Raw genomic sequence first — 20,467 nt, forward strand, 5'->3', positions numbered from 1 at the left:
GTCTAAAAAGAAGAAGGAGAAAAAAATAATATTTATGGAACTCAAATTTTTGAGGTTGCAACTAGTTTTTAGAATTAGGTGCAATATTTTCAGTGTTAGATTTTGAAGTAATCCAAACGTAATGAAAAAGTAATTATGTTGGATTAAATATTCTTTTGTAATCCAAATACAAAAATCCCCATGTCTGTCGAATTTGTATTCAGTAACTGACTACATTTCAAAATAACTAACCCTGCCCTTTACAAGCAAATTTTCACATGTATGCCCACAATAACCACTTTATCATTGTGTTTTTTATTTTAAACCAACTGTCTAAATGAAAAGGATGGCCTTGCAGTGGCAGTCTATTCTCTCCGCAGCAGACAGACACAGAGGGGCAGCAGCAGCTCCCTAATCATCTCAACAGACTCCCTGGCTCGTATTGTTCCTCAGTGGCAACTGTCAGAGTTAGGTTAGCATGTTGTAGCTGGGTTTGTTGGACGGAAGGGAAACCCGGTGAGCGAAAACAACAACAACAACAGAATAAAACGTGGATGGGAAGAAACGAGGAACCTCTTCTGCGTCACTGTGGAGGTAACAGAGGAGGAGGCCACTCTGGACGCATTTTTAGCCTGTACAGAGTGACACAAGCGTTGTGCGTTTTTGGAGTGGAATTACGCTTCAGCCTAATGTGATTCACAGGTGATTTTATTTTAAATAAGGTGATGCTGTCTGTGTTTTTACACGTTCCCCCCCCTCTAAAACAGAGCCGAAGCACGAGGCTGCTCTGTGTTGTTGCAGTACATGTGTATGCAAATGTATGCGTGTGTGTGCGCGCGCGCGCGCCTCATGGAGTCGTTCTGCGGGGAGAAATGATAGTCGCATTAACCCTTCAACTCTTATTTCATGGCTGCCTCGTTAAGAAGCTTGTGGATTTAATTACTGGCGGTGGAGGCTGGGAAGGTACAAGGCCCCGTGTCGCCGTGTAATTGGAAGCATTTCTCTCTACACCCAACTTAACATTTTCCACCCATCTCTAATTGTCGAGTACAATTCACACTCATTAATAAGGCGAATTATGTAATTTTCAAAACAGGACTTGGGTGTGGATGATGAAGGGGGGTGTTTGAGCAATAGACTGATAATTCCTGCGGATTTGGAGCCACATTGAGTACAAATACACTACATGTTGCCCATGCTGCTGCTGCTGCTGCATATAGGCAAAGCTATAATTAAAACCACATCGATTTTAAACGGCTTCTTCTGTGGATACATGGCATAAGTGTGTCCGTATATACTATACTTTAGCGTGTGAAGTCAATTTATTGTGGGCTGCGTATGCACACACACACACATACACTGTCAAAACTGTCAAACCACAATATGGATATTTGTTCACATACATTTTGACCCTTTACTAGAAGTTAAAGGATCGTTTTGCTCTAAATCGCATGTCAAACCAGAGGCCAGTATAATTTGTAGGGGTGTCACAGTTTCAATATAAAATCAGATTCGATTAAAAAGAGCTTTCAGTTTCAATAATTAAAATCAACGGCACAACTGACAAGTCTAGTAGTATTTTTTCCTATCCCCGCCTACTTGCAATTTCGGTGAACGTCAGAAGGACAAAAAAAAACACCTCAAAGACGACATAGTGTAGATTACCTGCTGTTATCACAGTTGGTACCATATTGACAATCTTCTAAGAGAAGAATTTTAAAAAGTAAATGACAGTTGTTAGGGCATAAAAGCAGTGATCTGTTGATCTTTACAAATCAAGACTCTGTAGTCTAACAATGCCAGGGTCATCACTGCAAAATAATATATGTATGTACAATTAAATATATAATTCTATGTTGTGTTTTGGAGGTATAGTGTCCATAAACTATATGTTTCAGAATGCATCCACATTTCGTTATCCGGGGACTGAAGGCGTCCAGCCATTGGATGTCATTATTGGCTATAGGGTTAAGGGGTGGATATAGACATTTTGGGGCCTAAAGCAAACACAGACATCCCTTGTTCTTCCCCCTCTTCAATCCTGGAATAAATAATAAATCCTAACAATAAATGTTAATCTACAGTCCCACTGCCTTCTGAAAGACACTCCTCTGAAGTCTGGTGATATGGCAACAGTTACTTCTGTATCTCTTGCCAGCAGGCAGCAATGTGAACAGGCTGTAGCTGGGCTGGGTATTGTCTTTTAGTATTCTCCTGCTTTCTCCTTTTTTTTTTTTTTTTAGCACTGTTGGGGTAGCTTTAATTAATTTTTCAAATTTTTCAAATTTTTCAATTTCCAATAGTGGCATATTTTGAATTTGAATTTTAGGCTACATAAACTATGACTCATACTCCACTGTATTTTGTATATTTAATTAAAATATGTCTTACACTCCTGCTTTCAGAGCTAGTTATTAATCCATAAGTTATTAAACTAACAATCAAATACTGAGGCAGAGTGTGTAATATGATAACAATAGGAACATTTAAAGAGTCTTACATTTACAACAGGCCCTCTGAGTGCAACTAAAGCTGATGTGACCCAGGATGAAATTGAGTTTGACACCCCTGCTCTGAATAGCAATGATTTGATGCAAAACGTATTTACATTCATACTTGAAGCCCACTCATTTTCTCTATACTGATAATTATAGCTGCATCTCCACAATCTATATAATACGTGTGTATTAAAAATGGTTCAAAATTGGCTTCAATGGCAGCTTTCAAGGTTAAAGCTGCACAGATGTTTGATTAAAAAGAAGCTGAATATCAAAACTGGCTGCAACATTTTATTTTTTTTACACTTATGTGGCATTTCTTTTTCGTTGATATGGTGGATCATCACTGCTGAATTTAGAGATAGAGGTATATTTCATAACTAACAGTTGTAGTAACCTTTAACAACAAATAATAGAAATAACTGGTATTATTAAAGAGACATTAGAGGAATTTGGGAGCACTTTACGAATGCTGCAAAAAGGGCTGGACTGCTAAAAATATTTGACCTTTTCATGAAGGGCCCTGGAATATAAATTAGTTTGACTATTATAATAGGATGTCTTCTCTGTGGCTACTGTATGGCTGTCGTCTTCATTAATTAACTCCACCCCCTCTGTCCTTATCAGTTCCCTTCTCTTTTTATTCACTTCCCTGTTCTCTCTCTTCGCTGCCCTCCATGTGTGCCAGGTATCAGAGCGGCTTTGTGGCTTTTTCAGTTTGCTCACATAGTCATATCTTCTCTCTCTCTTGTTTTAATCACCAGTCAATAACCCGCGATGACTGTGTGAATGGCAACATTTAATGGGCCACACTTCATTTGCTCTTTTAAAATTGGCTCGTGTTAAAGGCAAACAACAACGACAGGCCCCGCCTGGAATAGAGAAATCACACACGGTGACAGTCGTGTCGAGGCGAGGGCCGAATACTGCTGCAAATGAAGTCCTCAGCCACAAGACTCCATTAAAACGTCGCAATGTGATACCAATCTGCAACTTTATTATTGCCGGGCCCACTTCCCCCACGCCAGCACTGCTGCCACTGTAGCTGCCGCGGTACTCCATTCTGCATTATCAGAAAACACAGTCATTAAAAAGCATTTGACCTTTTTGTAGCGAGTATCGAGAAATTACCTTTCCTGTTTGGTTCTCACCCCCCCTCTCTTCCTTCCCACCTTGTTCGGCGAATAAATCACTTCACGGCAAATTGTAATGCAACTCCTCCTTTGCTCTGAGTGGCGTTAGGTTCGCTCTGCCTCGACAGCGCCTGAGGAGATACCGCCGTAATTAAATGTTACATCTGCCAATTGTTTCACAGGCACAATGAGGAGGAGGGAGGGGACGGCTGGAGAGCAGAGGAAGAGGGGTAGGAAGCGGTGGAGGAGACAAGTGGAGGTGAGACAATGCTCCAGGGTGGACTGTTTGAAGAGAAGATTGCAGAGACCGGCCAAGGAAAAAGGGAGGAAGAGAAGGGAGTAGACAGGTAATAGGAGGAGAGAAGAGGAGATATTGGAGCAAAGACAGACAGATAGAAAAAGCTCTTGGCCTCACATTGAGCATCTCAGTGTCATCGTCCTAGTCTGTATTGATCTGATGTGTGTGTGTATCCTTGTGCGAGTGTGTGTGAACGAGACAGACAGATGAAGTGTTAGAAGTGTAACAGCGTATCCTAACACTTTGAAATCCTCTGCTCAGACAGCAGCTATCTCAGATATCTTGGCCTCGCTGCCTTTCACTGACACCTGGAACCAATCGCCTTGCATAGTGGAAAACATCCAAAGTGCCTGTGGCTGGTGTGTGTGCGAGTCTGTGTGTGTGATAATGAATATTTATTGTCTCATGATGCATCTCATCATACACCTCAGCATCCACTGACACACACACACACACACACACACACACACACACACACACACACACACACACACACACACACACACACATTTAGGCTACATACCCACACCCACACCAAACATACACACACACGCAGCTCCTCCTCGCGTCCACAGAGCGAGCCTTTGTTTACCCCTGGTGAAATGAAAACTGTGACGGGAGTTGCTCTAGTTGTTACATATCACCCTGTGAGCAATTAGCAAACTGCACAGGGGGTGGAGGAAAAACATACACCGTCCCACATGATGTGATGATCTATGTGTTTGATTTTCAGAAAGTGCAAGTGTGTTTGTGTAAACATTATATATGTACATATATATGTACATATATATATATGTATGTATATATATATGTATATATATATATATATATATATATATATATATATATATATATATATATATATATATATATATATATATATGTATATATAGAATTATATATAGAATTATATTATTTGTAGATCTGCAGCCAACCATTATTTTGATTATCAATCCATCAATTAATCAGTTAATTTAAAAATGTAATGTGAAATGTCCATTACAATTTCCCAGAGCCCAAAGCAATGTCTTCAAATTTTGTCTTTTGTCTAAAACCCAACAGCCAAAGACTCTTCATTTACTATCATAAATGACAAAGGAAAGCAGCAAATTCTTACATTTAAAGGAGCAATATGTATAATTATGCACCCGGAAATGAGCATTGCAGTTCAAAAAAGCAGGTTGGAACCAGAGACAGTATATTAAATAGGTTGAATTCCCATTAAAAATACTTTCTATAGGTGAAGGAAGTTGTTTCCTGTATCTCTGATGCCATATCATGGTCATTTTATGATTTATCATAGTGCATATTTCTCTTTTAAGAAGCTGGATCCAGCAAATGTCTGACACATTTGCATGAATTATGATTGAGATGATTAATTGATTATCAAAATAGTAATTATTTTTTTTTTTTTTATCAACTAATCACTTAATTGACTAATTGTTGCAGTTGTAATAATTTGTGCCATTATTTTCTGCCTTAGACAAAAACAGTAGCGTCATAGATAAGAAGGTGTGTAGAAGTAAATGGAGTACATAATCTGCTTTTAAAGGATCATTCATAAAGATTTTTTTTTCACTTACCTTTAGTTGTAGAAGTCCATGGAAACAGTTGTGGTTTTCTTTGCTCTGTTTTTTCAAGATACTTGTCTCTGACATTTCTGCTGCCAGCCCCAATACAATGCATGTGTATGGAACTTCCTTTGTGGTGTTCACAGCATTGGAAAATGGCATTTAATTCAATAATTTAATTCAGCAACATCTCTAAAAAGATTCAATGTCCCTGTTAGTTTTCACAGGAACTATTTCTTTAGTTAAAAAGTAGTTTCAGTGAAAACAGTTCACAGTGAGGTCTGTGGATTATCGAGGACACTGATTCTGAGAAGAGATGTTTTTTTTTTTTTAATTTTTACATGTAGTACAATACTATTCATCTCTGTTTTATTGGATTGAACACAGAAAACTCAGAACCTCAGAGAATAAAGCCAAAATTAACTCCATAGTTAGATACTACAGGATGAAAGTGAGAAAATGTATTTTTGTGCACTTTTTAAAAGCATTTTATGAGATTTGTAGTTATTTTAATCAGGTAATTATGTGACAGCTACGTTCCACCATTCATCAATAACTCCAATAGTACATACAATAATTTTCAAGTACTATATTGTACTGTATCCTCAGGCTGCTGTTACATTAACCTAAGCCGTGCCACTGTAGCAAATCAACAAGGGGATGAGGAATGGATAAATGGAGGGGTTATGTGGAATAAACCCTGCCTTATGTGCTGCAGGGTAGAGATGCATTTCCATAACAGCGATAAATTGGATTTAACGGCAAATCATAGGCAACAATGGTTGAGGACGCTCAGGGCTGTTGTCTGTCCCACCCTACAGCGAGGATCTACGAAGACCTCCGCGTGTGTTTGTGTGCCTAAACGGGTCTCGTCTCGGTTAAGGTATGAAATCGCTCTGACCGTAAGCACCTTCTCTCTCCAGCCGTGACCTGTTATCCATTTAGTTGAGGAGAGTCAGGGGAGTGCTTGTTCCTGCCCGCAGGCGGATGCCAGCACAGAATCAAGCCAAACAAGCCCCACCAGGCAGACTTTGAGCTGTGGGGAGCTCATACCTGTTACACCTGTGACTCAGGCCTACAGGTGCCATGACGACATGGGTCCTGGGTCAGTGTGGGACTTGATCCAATCCTATTTGCTGATTTTGAAAAAATACTTGTCAGACTCCAAACTAGCAAAGTTAAACATGTTTTACCTACAAAAGACAGTAAGTTGTGAACAATCTATTTGCATAGTTCTTTCATTATTTTTTAGTAAATTTCTTCCCATGTAAGAAATAACAAAGACAGACATTAACCATTAATTTCTAGTATTCTCTTTCATACTCCTCATTCTAATACCAGTTAAAAAAAGAGATGGTCTATAACTTAAGATAACATGTGCAATATGTCAATGAAATACAGACTGTTAATATACATGTACAGTCCATATTTCAAAGACATTTAAATAGGACTGTTCATGATGACATATGGACTGTTACTATACATGTGCAATGTCAATAAAACATGTGAAGATATCAATGAAATACAGATTGTTAATATACTTGTGCCACATGATGATGCCCTACAGACTGTAGAATTACAGTCATTTCCACTGTGTGTTTAGAGAACTTGTGAAGTTTGAAGTATTTTACTTAAAACTCCACAAATTAACAACTATAACACTCAGTCTGAGCAGGATGGACCTAATTTTAAAAAGCAAAGAACACAGAGGATGGTGACACAAACACACTCACACTCCCACAAATACACACACCTCCCACTGATGGTGATAACAAACAGTGATTAGCATGTGAAAAACAACACAGACGGGGTGTAAGCAAGCAGATGCCTGTTCCCCTATTAGCCAGGTTGATTAGCCCACTGCCTTAATATCTTTGTTTTGGTGGATGCGTGTCTCTCCCACTCTTTTCCGCTCTTTCTTTCTACCCCTTGACGGCACACCCAAGGCCACCCTGTAAAATCCAAACTCATCCTAAAGCCAATTCCTGCCTTTTTTACCCAGAAAACAAATACACAATCAAACAACACTAAGCCAATTTCCTCCCTTGCCGAAGCTTATTCACAGACACACTCACTCACACACACACACACACACACACACACACACACACACACACACACACACACACACACACACACACACACACACACACCTCCTCTAATTTCCTGGGGCCATGGTACTGGCAGGGAGTGTGTTGTAGCGCCAACAGAGCTCTGTGTTTGGGGTAATTGCTCTCGCTGCGTTAGTATGGAAATCTGCAAATGTGTGACAGGGCCAGATAGCTTCCTCCAATGTTGTTCTGATCCTGCCTCTAGGCCCGCAGCCAAACTATTTTATCTCTTAATGCATTAGAGTGATCTTCCAATTAGCCCACGCTCATAATACTCCCCCATTCCTGGTGGCTGCCTGCTCTGGGCTGCACAAGAGACGGGGAGGGAAGTGGCGTGTATGTAAGTGTGTGTGTGTCCACGTAAAATGTGTGTGTTCCGTGGCTTGATGGGATGGGGCGGTGGAGGAGGAGGTGGAGGTAGGCGGGGTTGGCGACCAGGAAAAGTGAAGTGGAGAGGATGCGGCGTACGTGTGTGTAAGTGTGTACGTGCATGCAGGCGTATACGAGCGGGGCGGGTGGGTAGTGGGTGGTGGTGTGGCGATAGTTCTGCTTGAGAGGTGAAATGAGGTGCTTATTGTGCGCGGCGTGGGGGTTGCGCCGTTAGTCCGGGGCTCCTGTTGTAAAGTTTGCTGATAAGGGGAACCCGGCCCTTGAGCATCCATTCTCCTCGGTGTATTAGCGCTCCCTTATCAGGGGCCCAGATAAAAACCGGCATGCCATTTGCCTTCGGTGGAATTAAGCCCTCCTCCTCCTCCTCCTCCTCCACCTCTTCCTCTTCCACCCTCCTCCCCTCTCCTTCCCTTGTCTGCCTTGGCTAACCGGGCGGGCTGCGATTAACCTCGACACTGTCCAATATCCTCGGCAGACTCCCGCCCGCAGATTAGCCGCTATTAGTTATGACCAACTAAATTAACCACCACCGCTTCCCTGAGAAGGAGAGAAGGCGGGAGTGGGAGATGGAGGTGGATGGAGGGAGATGGAATGAGCATGGGGTGGTCCATTTAGAAATAGAGGGACAAACAGGGGGGAGACTGATGGAAAGAGGGTGAGAAGGAGAGAGGGATAGAAAGAGAGGCCAAGTGCTCAGAGCAGTGTGTGTGTGTGTGTGTGTGTGTGTGTGTGTGCATGTGAACTCTGAAGTGGCTCATTCTGTATCGCACTCTCTGGGACGTAGGTATTGCAAGCCATACACACACTCTGGTTGTGCTGATATCCTAACGCTTAGATGACATGCACATGGCACACCAACACTGACATCACTAGGAAATATTCTGAAATCAGAAAGAACTGGAGTCATTATTTTGTCATATTTAAAAAATCAAATACAAATTTCTCCCATAAATGTTCATGTTGACTCTCTGTCACACAAACTCTGGCTAAAACATTGCTCATCGCCGCAGTAATTTGGTGCATACTATGCAATTTCATTTATTTACTTAATGTCATTTCACTTGACTCCATCTCAAATTATAGAAAATCTAACCATTGTCTCAATGGACTGAGCCAATCATCACGATAACTTTGCCTTTGAGTAAAGCGCTCTCCTTTTCAGCAGTGTCAGTGCCGCTGAATAGACCGTCAAGTGAAAATAAACACAATTTTCTAGCAGTGCTAACTGTCACAAACACTCTCCAGTTGACAGCGTCTCTTTGGTTTATGAGCCACAGGGTTTACAGCAGTAAACATCCTCACATTAATGGCATTTCTGTGGTCGATTTGTTTTAATTGCATGCAGCACCTTCTTGGAAAACATCAGGGGAATTCAAACAATGGACTCATTGAATAAAAACAACTCACACAGACACAAGGGATGATATTGTACTGCTAAAGTAGATGTTATTTAAAAGTTTTAATTACTAAAATAATAATAAAAAAAGAACACAAATACTTTGATATGAACTGACTCAGTGGAGGAGCTGGTAGTATTTATGAGTATAATGAATGATCTGTGTACAAAGTAGATTTTTTTCAACCTGTTCATTATTCTTGATTTAAATTGCTTTTTCATTACATTTACAAGTTAATGGTACTTAAAAATATATATATGTGCAATCCTGTTTTTGAGCTTCTGTATCAATACATCAGATATATCCAAATTCTGTTATAATTTAAAGATAACTTAAATTAGATGGGTTTGTTCTCCTGTCTAATATCTTCATCTTTTTCTGTGTGTTTTACTCTGATTCCTGATGGCTCTCAGACCAGCCTGCCTACTCTTGACTGAGGGTCACAAGGAACAACATGGCTGTGTGTGTGTGTGTGTGTGTGTGTGTGTGTGTTCTGGTGTGTGTTGGTGTTGATTTGGGAGATAGACATGGAGGCTCTGGGCCATGGAGCACACACACACTGCCTTTCTGTTTGCATGAGTTGACCCCTCTCACATGCACACACACACATGTCCCAAACACACACAGTCACAGTATCACACCACACCCTGCTAAGCCTGTGCTAACAGTATTAAGCCATCACATCTGGACTGTATTGACAGGAGATGCGACGGGGCAAAGCACAGCCACCTTCACGTGGCTGCTGCAGTCTTTGTGCCCAGGGCCATCGTCTCTCCTCTGTGTTTGACTTGTCTCTCTTCTCTCATCCCCCCCACGCTGCCTTTTCTCCCAGCTTACCATGTGTTGATATGATATTGGCATTCATACGGCCCTGAAAAGACACGCACAGACACACATGCACAGACAACCTTACACATCCAAAAATCAATACTCAGCAGGTTTATTCATTCAAGGAGCTAACTGCAGTTTTAATTAGAGATCTTTTTAAAACATCCATCCAGTATTTGGTTTTCACATCAAGAGTTCAGCTGTGACCATGGACTTATAGTTGATCAGGAATTTTGCTTTTTCTGAGGTAAGATTGACTGAAAGCTGTGTCATGTGGAAAAAATCAATCATATTATGGTATTTTTGGCCCACTACCTTGATATAAATATTTATTGAGAGTGTAACAATATTGTTTGACAATGATGACTATTGGTTTTTCCACAAAATATTACCACAATGAGATTTTTGATAAATAATCATCAGCAATGTAGAAATAATGACTAAGTGGGTAATTGGAAATAACAGAACAGCTAGAACAGCATATTCAGAAAATTACAAAACTTTACTGTAATGCTGTCTTTACAACCATGAAAAGACAACACTTATGCTACTTATGATGATGATATCTAGTCTCATATCGATATAATATCGATATATTGTCCAGCCCTAGATTGACCACACATGAAAATACTAGCCAAAGATATGTTTTCATATTTACATGACACTGACATGAAAAATTGATTCAGAAACAAAACATATATTATCTTGAGGTGGTCGTCCCCAATTTAAATGATATATTATGATAATGATTTCTTCACACTGTTCGACAATTCAACAACACAAGCAAAGTGAAATAAAAGTTAAAAGTCCAGAAATACTGTTGCTCAATAGGGTTATATAATTATATTGATATTGTGATATCAGACAAGATATCATCTTTGAATTTGGAAATCATTATATCATGATTATGGTATGTTACTATTTGTACATACAGTATATTAAATTCAAATGCTGCTATTTTAGCCATATTTTATTTGATTATATTTTATCTTTTTTATTTTTCATTCATGTATGTCCCCCATGTCTCCCCCTTGCACAATTTTAGTGAATCTGTAACCCCCTTTTCATTTAAATATGGGCCTCCATATTCTGTTAACAACAATAAAGTTGAATTGAATAGAACAAGTGTTGTTTTTTCCTGGTTTTAAAGGCTACATTAAAGTGATGTAATTTTCTGAACTTATCAGACTGTGCCAGTTGTAGTATTATTTGCCTTTTCCCACTTAGTCATTACTGATGATAATGTATCAAAACTCTCATTGTGTTAATATTTTGTGAAAGAAACAATAGTCATCCCTACACCACTGTAAATATCAATTTATTTGGCCAAAAATATTGTGATATTTGTTTTTGTGCAAATTGCCCAACCCTACTGAAGAAAAGAAATATGTTTGCACTATTTGAGAATTTATGGTATATTTTGTTTGCGAAAATGTGTATATTGAGATATTATTAATAAGCCATATCATCCAGTCCTATTGCTGAATACTGTGCAATAATACTGTGGTGTTTTTGTACACTGTGCTAAGGATAATTTCTCCATAACATGCCCTATATTGTCACCATGTAAAATACTTGGACTTTGAAATGTAGCCCACCAACAATACAGCCTAAGCTGCCGTGACGACCTGTTATAAACAAACATGCCGCTATGAAAACCAAGACAACATGTGCAAGTGCCGTACACATGGTGTCCTTGTATTTGATGTTGGCGGTACAGTGGTGTGTCTGGTTCACAAGATTGCTCGGTGACAGTGTGCCTTCCCAAACCAGTCTTCTCTTCTCCTTTTGTACTTAGCTGTCACTCAGAAGCCTTGAGTATTGGATAACGCCATTGAAAACGGTCGCTGTAATTTTAATGGGGAACCAGTGGGCTTCAAAGGACAAGAGAACATGGCACGGTTGTTGCCCTCCACCATGTAAAACGACAACAGGAGAGTAAAGCCGCTAGCCCCCCACTCCCTCTCCCACCGCCACCCTTGTCCACAATGGAAAAACCTGTTTATCTCTGCGTACAATTAAGAGTGTGAAATTCGAACATGCCGAATTAACTAAGAAACCCTGCTTTTGTTACAAAGGAAACAAAGCCTCAGGAGAGAAGAGAGGGAGAGGGAGCAGGGAAGGAGGAAAAAAGGATTTCTCAGTCATGAGAGAGAAAGACAGCGTGGCTCACTGATATCCAGAATAATCACATTTCCCTCAAATAAATCAGACTGGTTGGCATGTGGTGCAAACACACACACACACACACACACACACACACACACACACACACACACACACACACACACACACACACCCAGAGCATTCATCTACAGATGCAAACACATGCACAGGTTTAAAACCATCCACCAGAGAGTGTTGCATTTTCTATGACTTTGCACACTGACTTTTTATTTTCACCATCCTGCTCAAAAATACACACCTCCACACACACACATACACCCACACACACACACACAACACCCTGAGGCTATATGACAATCTGCCAACCCCACCCTGTGCGCTTGTTCATTCACCCACTGTTTTGGCCCACTAACAGGCCCCTGGCATCGCGAGCCAGCCAGACCACCCTGACCGGCCTCCTCACACCATCCCCTCTCCGTCTTCTCCTCTACTCTGAGCCAGCAATCCAAGCAGTCAGGCTCAATGTGGCTTTACTTACTGCCACGACGACACCTCGCATCGCCCCACTTCCACCTTAAGAGAATGAGTAATCAACAAACTGGGAGCCATTTGCAGACTGTCAGTCAAATCCAGGACTCCGCTACGCTATCAGTCCTCCGCCCGTCACCAAGCCCTCCTTCCCTTCCTTCCTCTCCTCTAATACCAATTTAAATCGTTCAACGTGCCTTTCCTCCCGCTGCCATTATTCAAAAAGATCATAATAGTTTTCCCTGTGCCCAAAGCACAAAAATCAATTATTTCCCCACAAAGACTTGAAAGTACTTAGCGCGGGCCTGCGAGGGGAAAAGCTGTGGGTTATATCAAATTGAAACTGCACTCATTACACAGGCACACAATTAGTTACCTCTGGTCTGCCTGCCGCTCTTTAATTTCCGAAACGGCATATCTGTATTATAACAGAAACAAGCATGCAAATGCTATTGTTGGGGATTTAGAGAAATCAATAGGACGGCTGGCGAGAGGCGTTTGGTGGCGCTGTCACTCAAAATCTGCTGCCGGCGACTGATAAAGGTCTGAATTCAAATTAGCGCCAAAGCCGGCCAGTGACATCAGAAGTGACATCCGAAATAAAAGGGACGGCTTCATGATATATGTAATTATTCTCCTCGCATTTGCGCTACATTTTTTTCTTCAGTCTCCCTCCTCTTTTCCTCCCCTCCCTCATTCTCTCTTTTTCCTCATTGTGTGTACTTGTGTAACTGTGTTTTGCATAAAGGGATTAGGAGTGTCTTAATGAGAAACTGTAATTGTTTTTTCAGCCTCGCTCTATGGATATGTTCACGTGTGTGTGTGTGTGTGGATATTTGTGTGAGAGAGACAGACTGAAAATATGCCTTGAATGAATGTGCCTTGTTTAATGCAAAATGAATACAGTATTGAAATAATATGTTTTTTTTCTCTTCCATATCAGAGGACTATTGGTGTGAAAGCTAGGAAGGTCTGGGAGAAAACTATGTTATGAAATACATTTCCGCACAATAATGAGCCAAGAGCTGATACTGAACAATGGAAACATAACCAGCCTCGGCTTCAGTTTTTCTCAGATACCAAATTATTGACATCTTTTCATTTTCAGTGTTACCAAACTTTTCTGTTTTGCAGAAATCCTGATAAGGTATAATAGCTACCCAAATTCATGAGTGTACTGTAGCAGCATGTTTAACAATGGATATTACACACACTGGGAACCATTTATCAGTGTTTTTTCCATTAGTCAGTGTTGATGAGCTGAAATGCTGAACTGAAGTCTCTTTAAAGTACAAACTGCATTTCTCATGTTGTGAAAACTGTAATTGTTGGCTGAAATGTTTTTCACAGTTTTCATCTAAAGCATTAATCTGTTAAACAACATATGTACTAGGTCAAAATATACAGGCCTATTTGTATATATTTAGTAAATATGGCTAAGAAAAAAACATAGATGTTGGCACTTTTGTGTGCATTCCAGGAGTTACAGTATTTTAAGTGTTGTAATTTACGATTAGATTTTTCAGCTCACCTCATTTGTGTCTACTTCTGTCAGCAATTTCCTACATTTCCCAGGATGCATTTTGGCACTCTACTGAGAGAACAACAGCACTGCAACTTTCCACACTTGAGGGAAGTAGAGAGCGGAGAGAAAATAATGCTTTAATGTGATGTTTGTTCAACTAGGGCATAATTTTCATTTCATCTTTGGAGGACACATCCACTGGGAACTCTTCAAGCCACTACAATTATAATCTTTTACAGCAGCAGAGTGATGTTCTTAATGGAATAGTATTCATCTGAATAATACACTGCAGACCATAATATACCTTATGGGACTCAACATGACATCCTGACCTGAACAGTGTAAGAAAAGGTCATTAGCAGAGGTCCTCCGTAAAATAATAATTTTGACTCTGATGGTTGATTTAAGTGGTGGGTAGACTATATTTTCTCTCTTAGAAATAAATCAGATAATTGAATTAAGACAATGGATTCAAAATGGAGACTTAAAAGATTAATAACATAAAAAAAAACTAGAATTTATTATTATGTAAGGACCCACAGACATTCTGACAACAAATAATTCCTTGAAAACAGGAAGGCTACACCCAAAATTCCTGAATGAATTCCATTAATTGTGACTGTGGAATGTATGCATTACATAGTGACATCAGAAAATCCCACAATGGAAATAAAAAGTAGTTTCCATGGCATATACACTATGTTGCGCTAGCAATCTTACAAGGGAATACTTTGCATTTTGTGGAAGCAAAAATGACTTTATAACACTACACTCGTTAGTGATGACACAAACTGATGACTAATAAGTGAGTAAACTAGTGAGTGTTTATTATTTAGGGAGTAGTAAATGAGTTAACGAGGAAGGGATTTCAGAAATAGTGAGGTGAGGGTTAATTATCAGTCATGTGAGTGACCCCTCATGAAAACAAACAAGCACTTCCAAATTAATGTACTTTAGCTACAGGATACTGTCTGCACTTAAGGTAGCACCCTCAAAGTGATATTTGTAGCATGACTGCCAGAGAAATATTAATTGCACAATTGCCATCTATATTGAAAAGCTGACATAAGTGGCAAGTAAATTAAGCTTGAATATTAGGTGGCGAGATTATCCATATCTGTGAAATTTACTCCCTGATTTACTCCCATTTAGATTAAGAGTCAGGGGTACATGGTTGGTGCTGGGGCAAGGTTCTTGCCCTCCACTGTAGGACTTTATTTCAATTCATATTTATGTCTGTTGTTAGGTGTTGACCCCTAGGGGACATAGTAATTATGAAGGAGGCTCAAGTCAAGTGACATAGTATAACGAGCCAAAGGAAGGAGGTTGGGGGGCGGATGAAAGAATCAAACACACCCTTATTTTAACTTAACTATGTATGTAAGTTAAATTGCATCACCTATACAAAGTAACTTCCTGTAAATTATGCAATGTTTAGGTATGAGGACGTGCTGATTCCAACAAAATAAAATTGGGAAGCCAGGGTGGGATTGCGTCCTTGGTTGGATCACTTGAGAAGAGAGAGAAATGGAACAGATAGCAGGGGATAATAAGTTCATCACTGGCATGTGAAAACAAGCAGCTGCAGACACTGTATGTCAGAGGTATTAAATTTCTGTCTACACCTTTCCCCGGCCAACAATGGAGGTAGACAGGCCTCAGCGCAGAGAAACGGGACATATTAAACTGGGGGAAAAACACAAAATATTAGAGTTTCTTTCATTCTGAAATACTTGAGGGTATGAGGGTGATTGTCATGGGCACTTGGCAGAGTTAATTGAGCACCAGTCATTTAAATGAAATTACTGGAGGTAACATGTCTCCCTGTCTTCCCATAAAACTACATCATGTTAGTCAGTATTAAATGCCGTTTTAGGGTGTGATGTGAAATCCTTGACCCTCCAGTGTGCCCCAGAATGAATCAAACATATGATGTTTGTCAATTTAAAAGATAATTTTACAAGTCAAGAACACAATTTGTAGTAGGTTTGTTCAGGTTTGTGTGACCCCACTCAATGAACTACCGGTCATCGACACCAACATCGTGGTCCACTGGAAGGGGAGGGACTTATGCTCTCTAATGGCAGTTAGCTGAGTCCATTGCCAGTTGTTTTTTAAGTTTTATTTAGCTTATTTTATGGTTGGCAGAGTGAGAGCTGCTGCTCAGCGACCTACTGTTAGGAGGAGGAGGATGAGTGAGAGGAAAACAGCCTGTAGAGCCAGAACATTTTGACATGTCATGCAGTTAATTATTGATTTATTTTGACCAAACCAGGGTTGGTGATTGCTGTGCAAAGACTAACCAAGTTATTTTTGGTGAGTTTTATTTAGTTTTTTGTCAGGCATGAATGAAGTGTGTTTTACAAGTGGTTAACGGGGTAGAATAGAGTGAGTAAGAGAAAGTATGCATGTCACATTTTCACTGACCCGTGATACTGGCAAGATGTTGATATCTCGATGTTGTTGATCTTGATCATTGTAGTTGATACAAATATCACATCTGCTCCGAGTCAGGGCAGGGTGCCTCCATATTTAAACACCTGTTTTGTTGGAATAAACCCAACTGAAGTGAGAATCTAACTCTTCTCCACCCTGAATTTGACCCCTTCTCCTCACTGTGACCCCACTCCAGCACGGTGGAAGGCCATGCGTTGCATATGTGTGTGTATGACAGAAGAGTTATAGCAGATGTTTTTGGCTATGAGGGTTTTGTGATTGGTCAAGCAGTTGACATCACGTTCATCCCTTTCAACCTTTCACTACAGTATTTGTGCATTCCTGTTCCTCTCCTCTCCTCTCCTCTTCTCTCCCCTCTGCCCTTCCACCCCTCTTTCCATACCGTGATGCTCACTTTGGAAGAGCGGAGTGATCAGCCATATTTCTGCCATGTCCCGGAAACAAAGCCCTGTGCTCTGGGCTGGGCCAGAATGAAGTGGGGCAAAGTATGCAGGGGAGGGGAGAATGTGCCCTTTGTTGCCCCCCTACCCCATTCTCTCTATCTCTCCATATCCTGCCTCCCCCTCCTCCGACTCCCACCCCTGCTAGTTCTCCAACACTGAAGGGAATGGTGAGGGAGGGGGGTGGGGGGTTGGGGTGGCTGGTTCATTCAGCATCGGTTAAACGTTTTCACAGCGGCACAATGCCGGGGCGGAGTAGGCAGGTGCAAGCCAGGGAGAGGGAGGAATGGAGGGAAAGGCAGAGGGACAGAGAGGGAGAGGAAGAGAACAACAGGTTGACCTACAACAGACCGTAATCATGTAGCACCATTAACCCCCTGAGACCCCCCACTCTCTGTCTTTCTTGCTTTCTCACTCTTTCTTTCTCTTTTTCTCGCTCCCCTCACCAGTGTACACAAGCTTACTGCCCCGGCACTTGTAAGACCAACCAAGAACACACACACACACACACACACACACACTGGCAGAGCATACAAGCAGAATGCATACAGCCACACTCACACCTCAGTGGAACATTTGCACTCATTTCACATAGATGGCTAGTCAAGTGCGAGTAAAACACACATTCACGCGCACACACACCAACAACAGAGCGGGCATATTATACGTCAAATCACACATGCTAAGATAAGCACTCATGTCATAATATGGACACACTCAAGCACACACACACACTGGCTTTCTCCTGGCCCAACCAAGTGTGTGATGATCAGTAGGAAGGCTGCAAGAGAGGAGGGAGTGTGTGTCTGGGTTACAGCATATGTGTGTGTGTGTGTCATTCATCTGCTGCCAAGGAGCAAATCTTACTCACTAAACGCCTGTTTTATGTTATGAGTTTTATGTGTGTGTGTGTGTGTGTGTGTGTGTGTGTGTGTGTGTGCACGTGTGTATGATTGTAGGTGGATGTGTGTAAGGCTACAAGAGTGTGTTCAATGTGCCTTGCCCCTTTTTTGTTAGGTTTTCAAACCTAGGCAACTTATAGAGATTTCCCTCACTGACCTTGCCGCAACAAAAATGCATTTTTTCGTTGTGTGCACAGTTTGATAATTGATTTTTTTTTGCAAACACTAAAAGATGGAAATAGTTTCTATGGAGAAAAAATAGTTTATAGAATAGATGTAGGTATTTTTGTGCAAATACATCTTCAGATATCCATTTTTCTTTGAGTTCTTCTAAAATATTTCCACTTTTCCATGATCTTTGACAATTTTGACAATGGGAATATGTTTTGGGTAAGACCAAACAAATACAATCTGAGGTCTTGTGAAGTAACATTAAATGTCAAGTCATTTCTGATATAAAAAATAATATTTTAAATAAAGCATATGTTTTATTATTGGGCTCACTATTGAGTATCACTATTTAGTAGTAGAGACTCCTGCTCTCTGCCGTAGTTAAAGTTCACTGTGAATTCAATACTTTCATGACAGGAATCAGGAGAATTTCAAAAAAAAAAAATTTATTTTATGCTGTTTTAAAAGAATTTATGGCTGTTTGTTAAATAAGATGAGCCGTGGGCTTCTCTCCAAAAAGCAAACAAAAACCTGATTACTTAAATGCTCTCAAAGTCTTTTAGTCTTTTAAAGCCCTTGGACATCATGCAGAGCCTCCAAGGCCTCTGTGAGAGCCAATTCTGTATTACCAAATCACCTCTGAAACACCTAGAGCATTTTGGTTTACTTGACAGAAGGTGCTGTCAAGATGAAATGCTCAAGATATTTCCACTTTATTTTCACTCAGTCAGTAAATTTTACTTATGCAACAGTTTTTAATTTATCTGATTATGAAATTTTTTGGCAGCAAGGAAAACCAGATTGCCAAGTGGTCTGAAAGATTGGGCCTCATGCATGAATCATTTATACACAGATTTGATCTTAAATTGTGCATGCAAACAGTTACAGAACTTTTGTGGCATTCATCAATTGTTTTGTACTTCCTGTTTGTTCAAAATTTAAGAGTGCCCACACGTAAGCCAATACATGCAAAAGTCAGCTTGCGTTTTGTGTCTGTGAAATGTCACCTGCTGCAGCCCGACAGAGAAACGTCTCCAGTGCACTCACACGTCTGTTAAGAAAGTTTTTTTTGCTGTCCTCCTGTGGCATTTCCTTTCCTTTTATCATTTTGTTCTTTTTTGTGGGTTGCCTGTCAAGTATCAGTGGCTTGTTGGTTTTTAGTTTGCACATAGCAGTCCACTGCTCTAAATGGATTTATCAGGGTGTTTCCAAAATTTTAACTTCCTTTGCACACGCATCCTGTTTAAGATTGAACAAGTCATCAACATACTCAGGTAGGTAAGAAAAGACTTGGCACGTTTAATGAATCCCACGTTGTTTTTTTCTTATTTATTCTTATTTTCTCATTGTTATTGGAAAAATAAGATAAAAATAAGAAAACATCATGCATGAGGTCTGTTGTGATTGTATCAAAAAACATTTCAACATTTGAAGATTCCTTCTTTCTCATCAGTGTTGAATTACACAGTGGTTTTCAGGGCAGTCCTGTTTTGAGGGGGTGGGAGGGGACTGCACACATGCATCCATCTAACATGAATGTGCCAACCTACATGCAAAAATATATTATCAGTATATTTCAGTCTAGACAGAAAATATTTAGCCTAGGCCAACAGAGGAGCCAAAACATTATTCACAGTGCATAATGTGCGTTGAATGCGCCCTGGTGCATCGATGGCCACAGCAGAAACAGGAAGCACTGTTTTTATTAGACACAATGATCAGAAATTTTTATAATTGTTGATAAGTGCTTAAAGGTAGAATCAGTAGCATTTGTCTGAGGTGTTCCTAAACAATAGTGGAAAATAGTTGATTGCTGTGACAGGATGTAAAACACAAACATTTTGGGTTGGTAAAGCATCCCAAGCACAGCAAAATAATGAGAATATAAGTAAATACAGGCAGAGGGCAGAGTCTGTGCACATACAGCCCTCACCACATGCCTCTAGTCATAAGTGATGATTTACAGGGATTATGTTTATATGAGTCTGTGTATTGTTTTTTTGTAGGAAAATGTGGCATATTATACCTTTAACTATCAGCCTACAACTTATTTCAGATACCTAAACATACAGGAAAATATAAATTTAAAACCAGTGTCACCAAAAATTACGA

This window comes from Lutjanus erythropterus, chromosome 14 (genome assembly GCF_056507025.1).
Source record: "Lutjanus erythropterus isolate fLutEry1 chromosome 14, fLutEry1.hap2, whole genome shotgun sequence".
In the NCBI taxonomy this organism is placed as follows: domain Eukaryota; kingdom Metazoa; phylum Chordata; class Actinopteri; order Lutjaniformes; family Lutjanidae; genus Lutjanus; species Lutjanus erythropterus.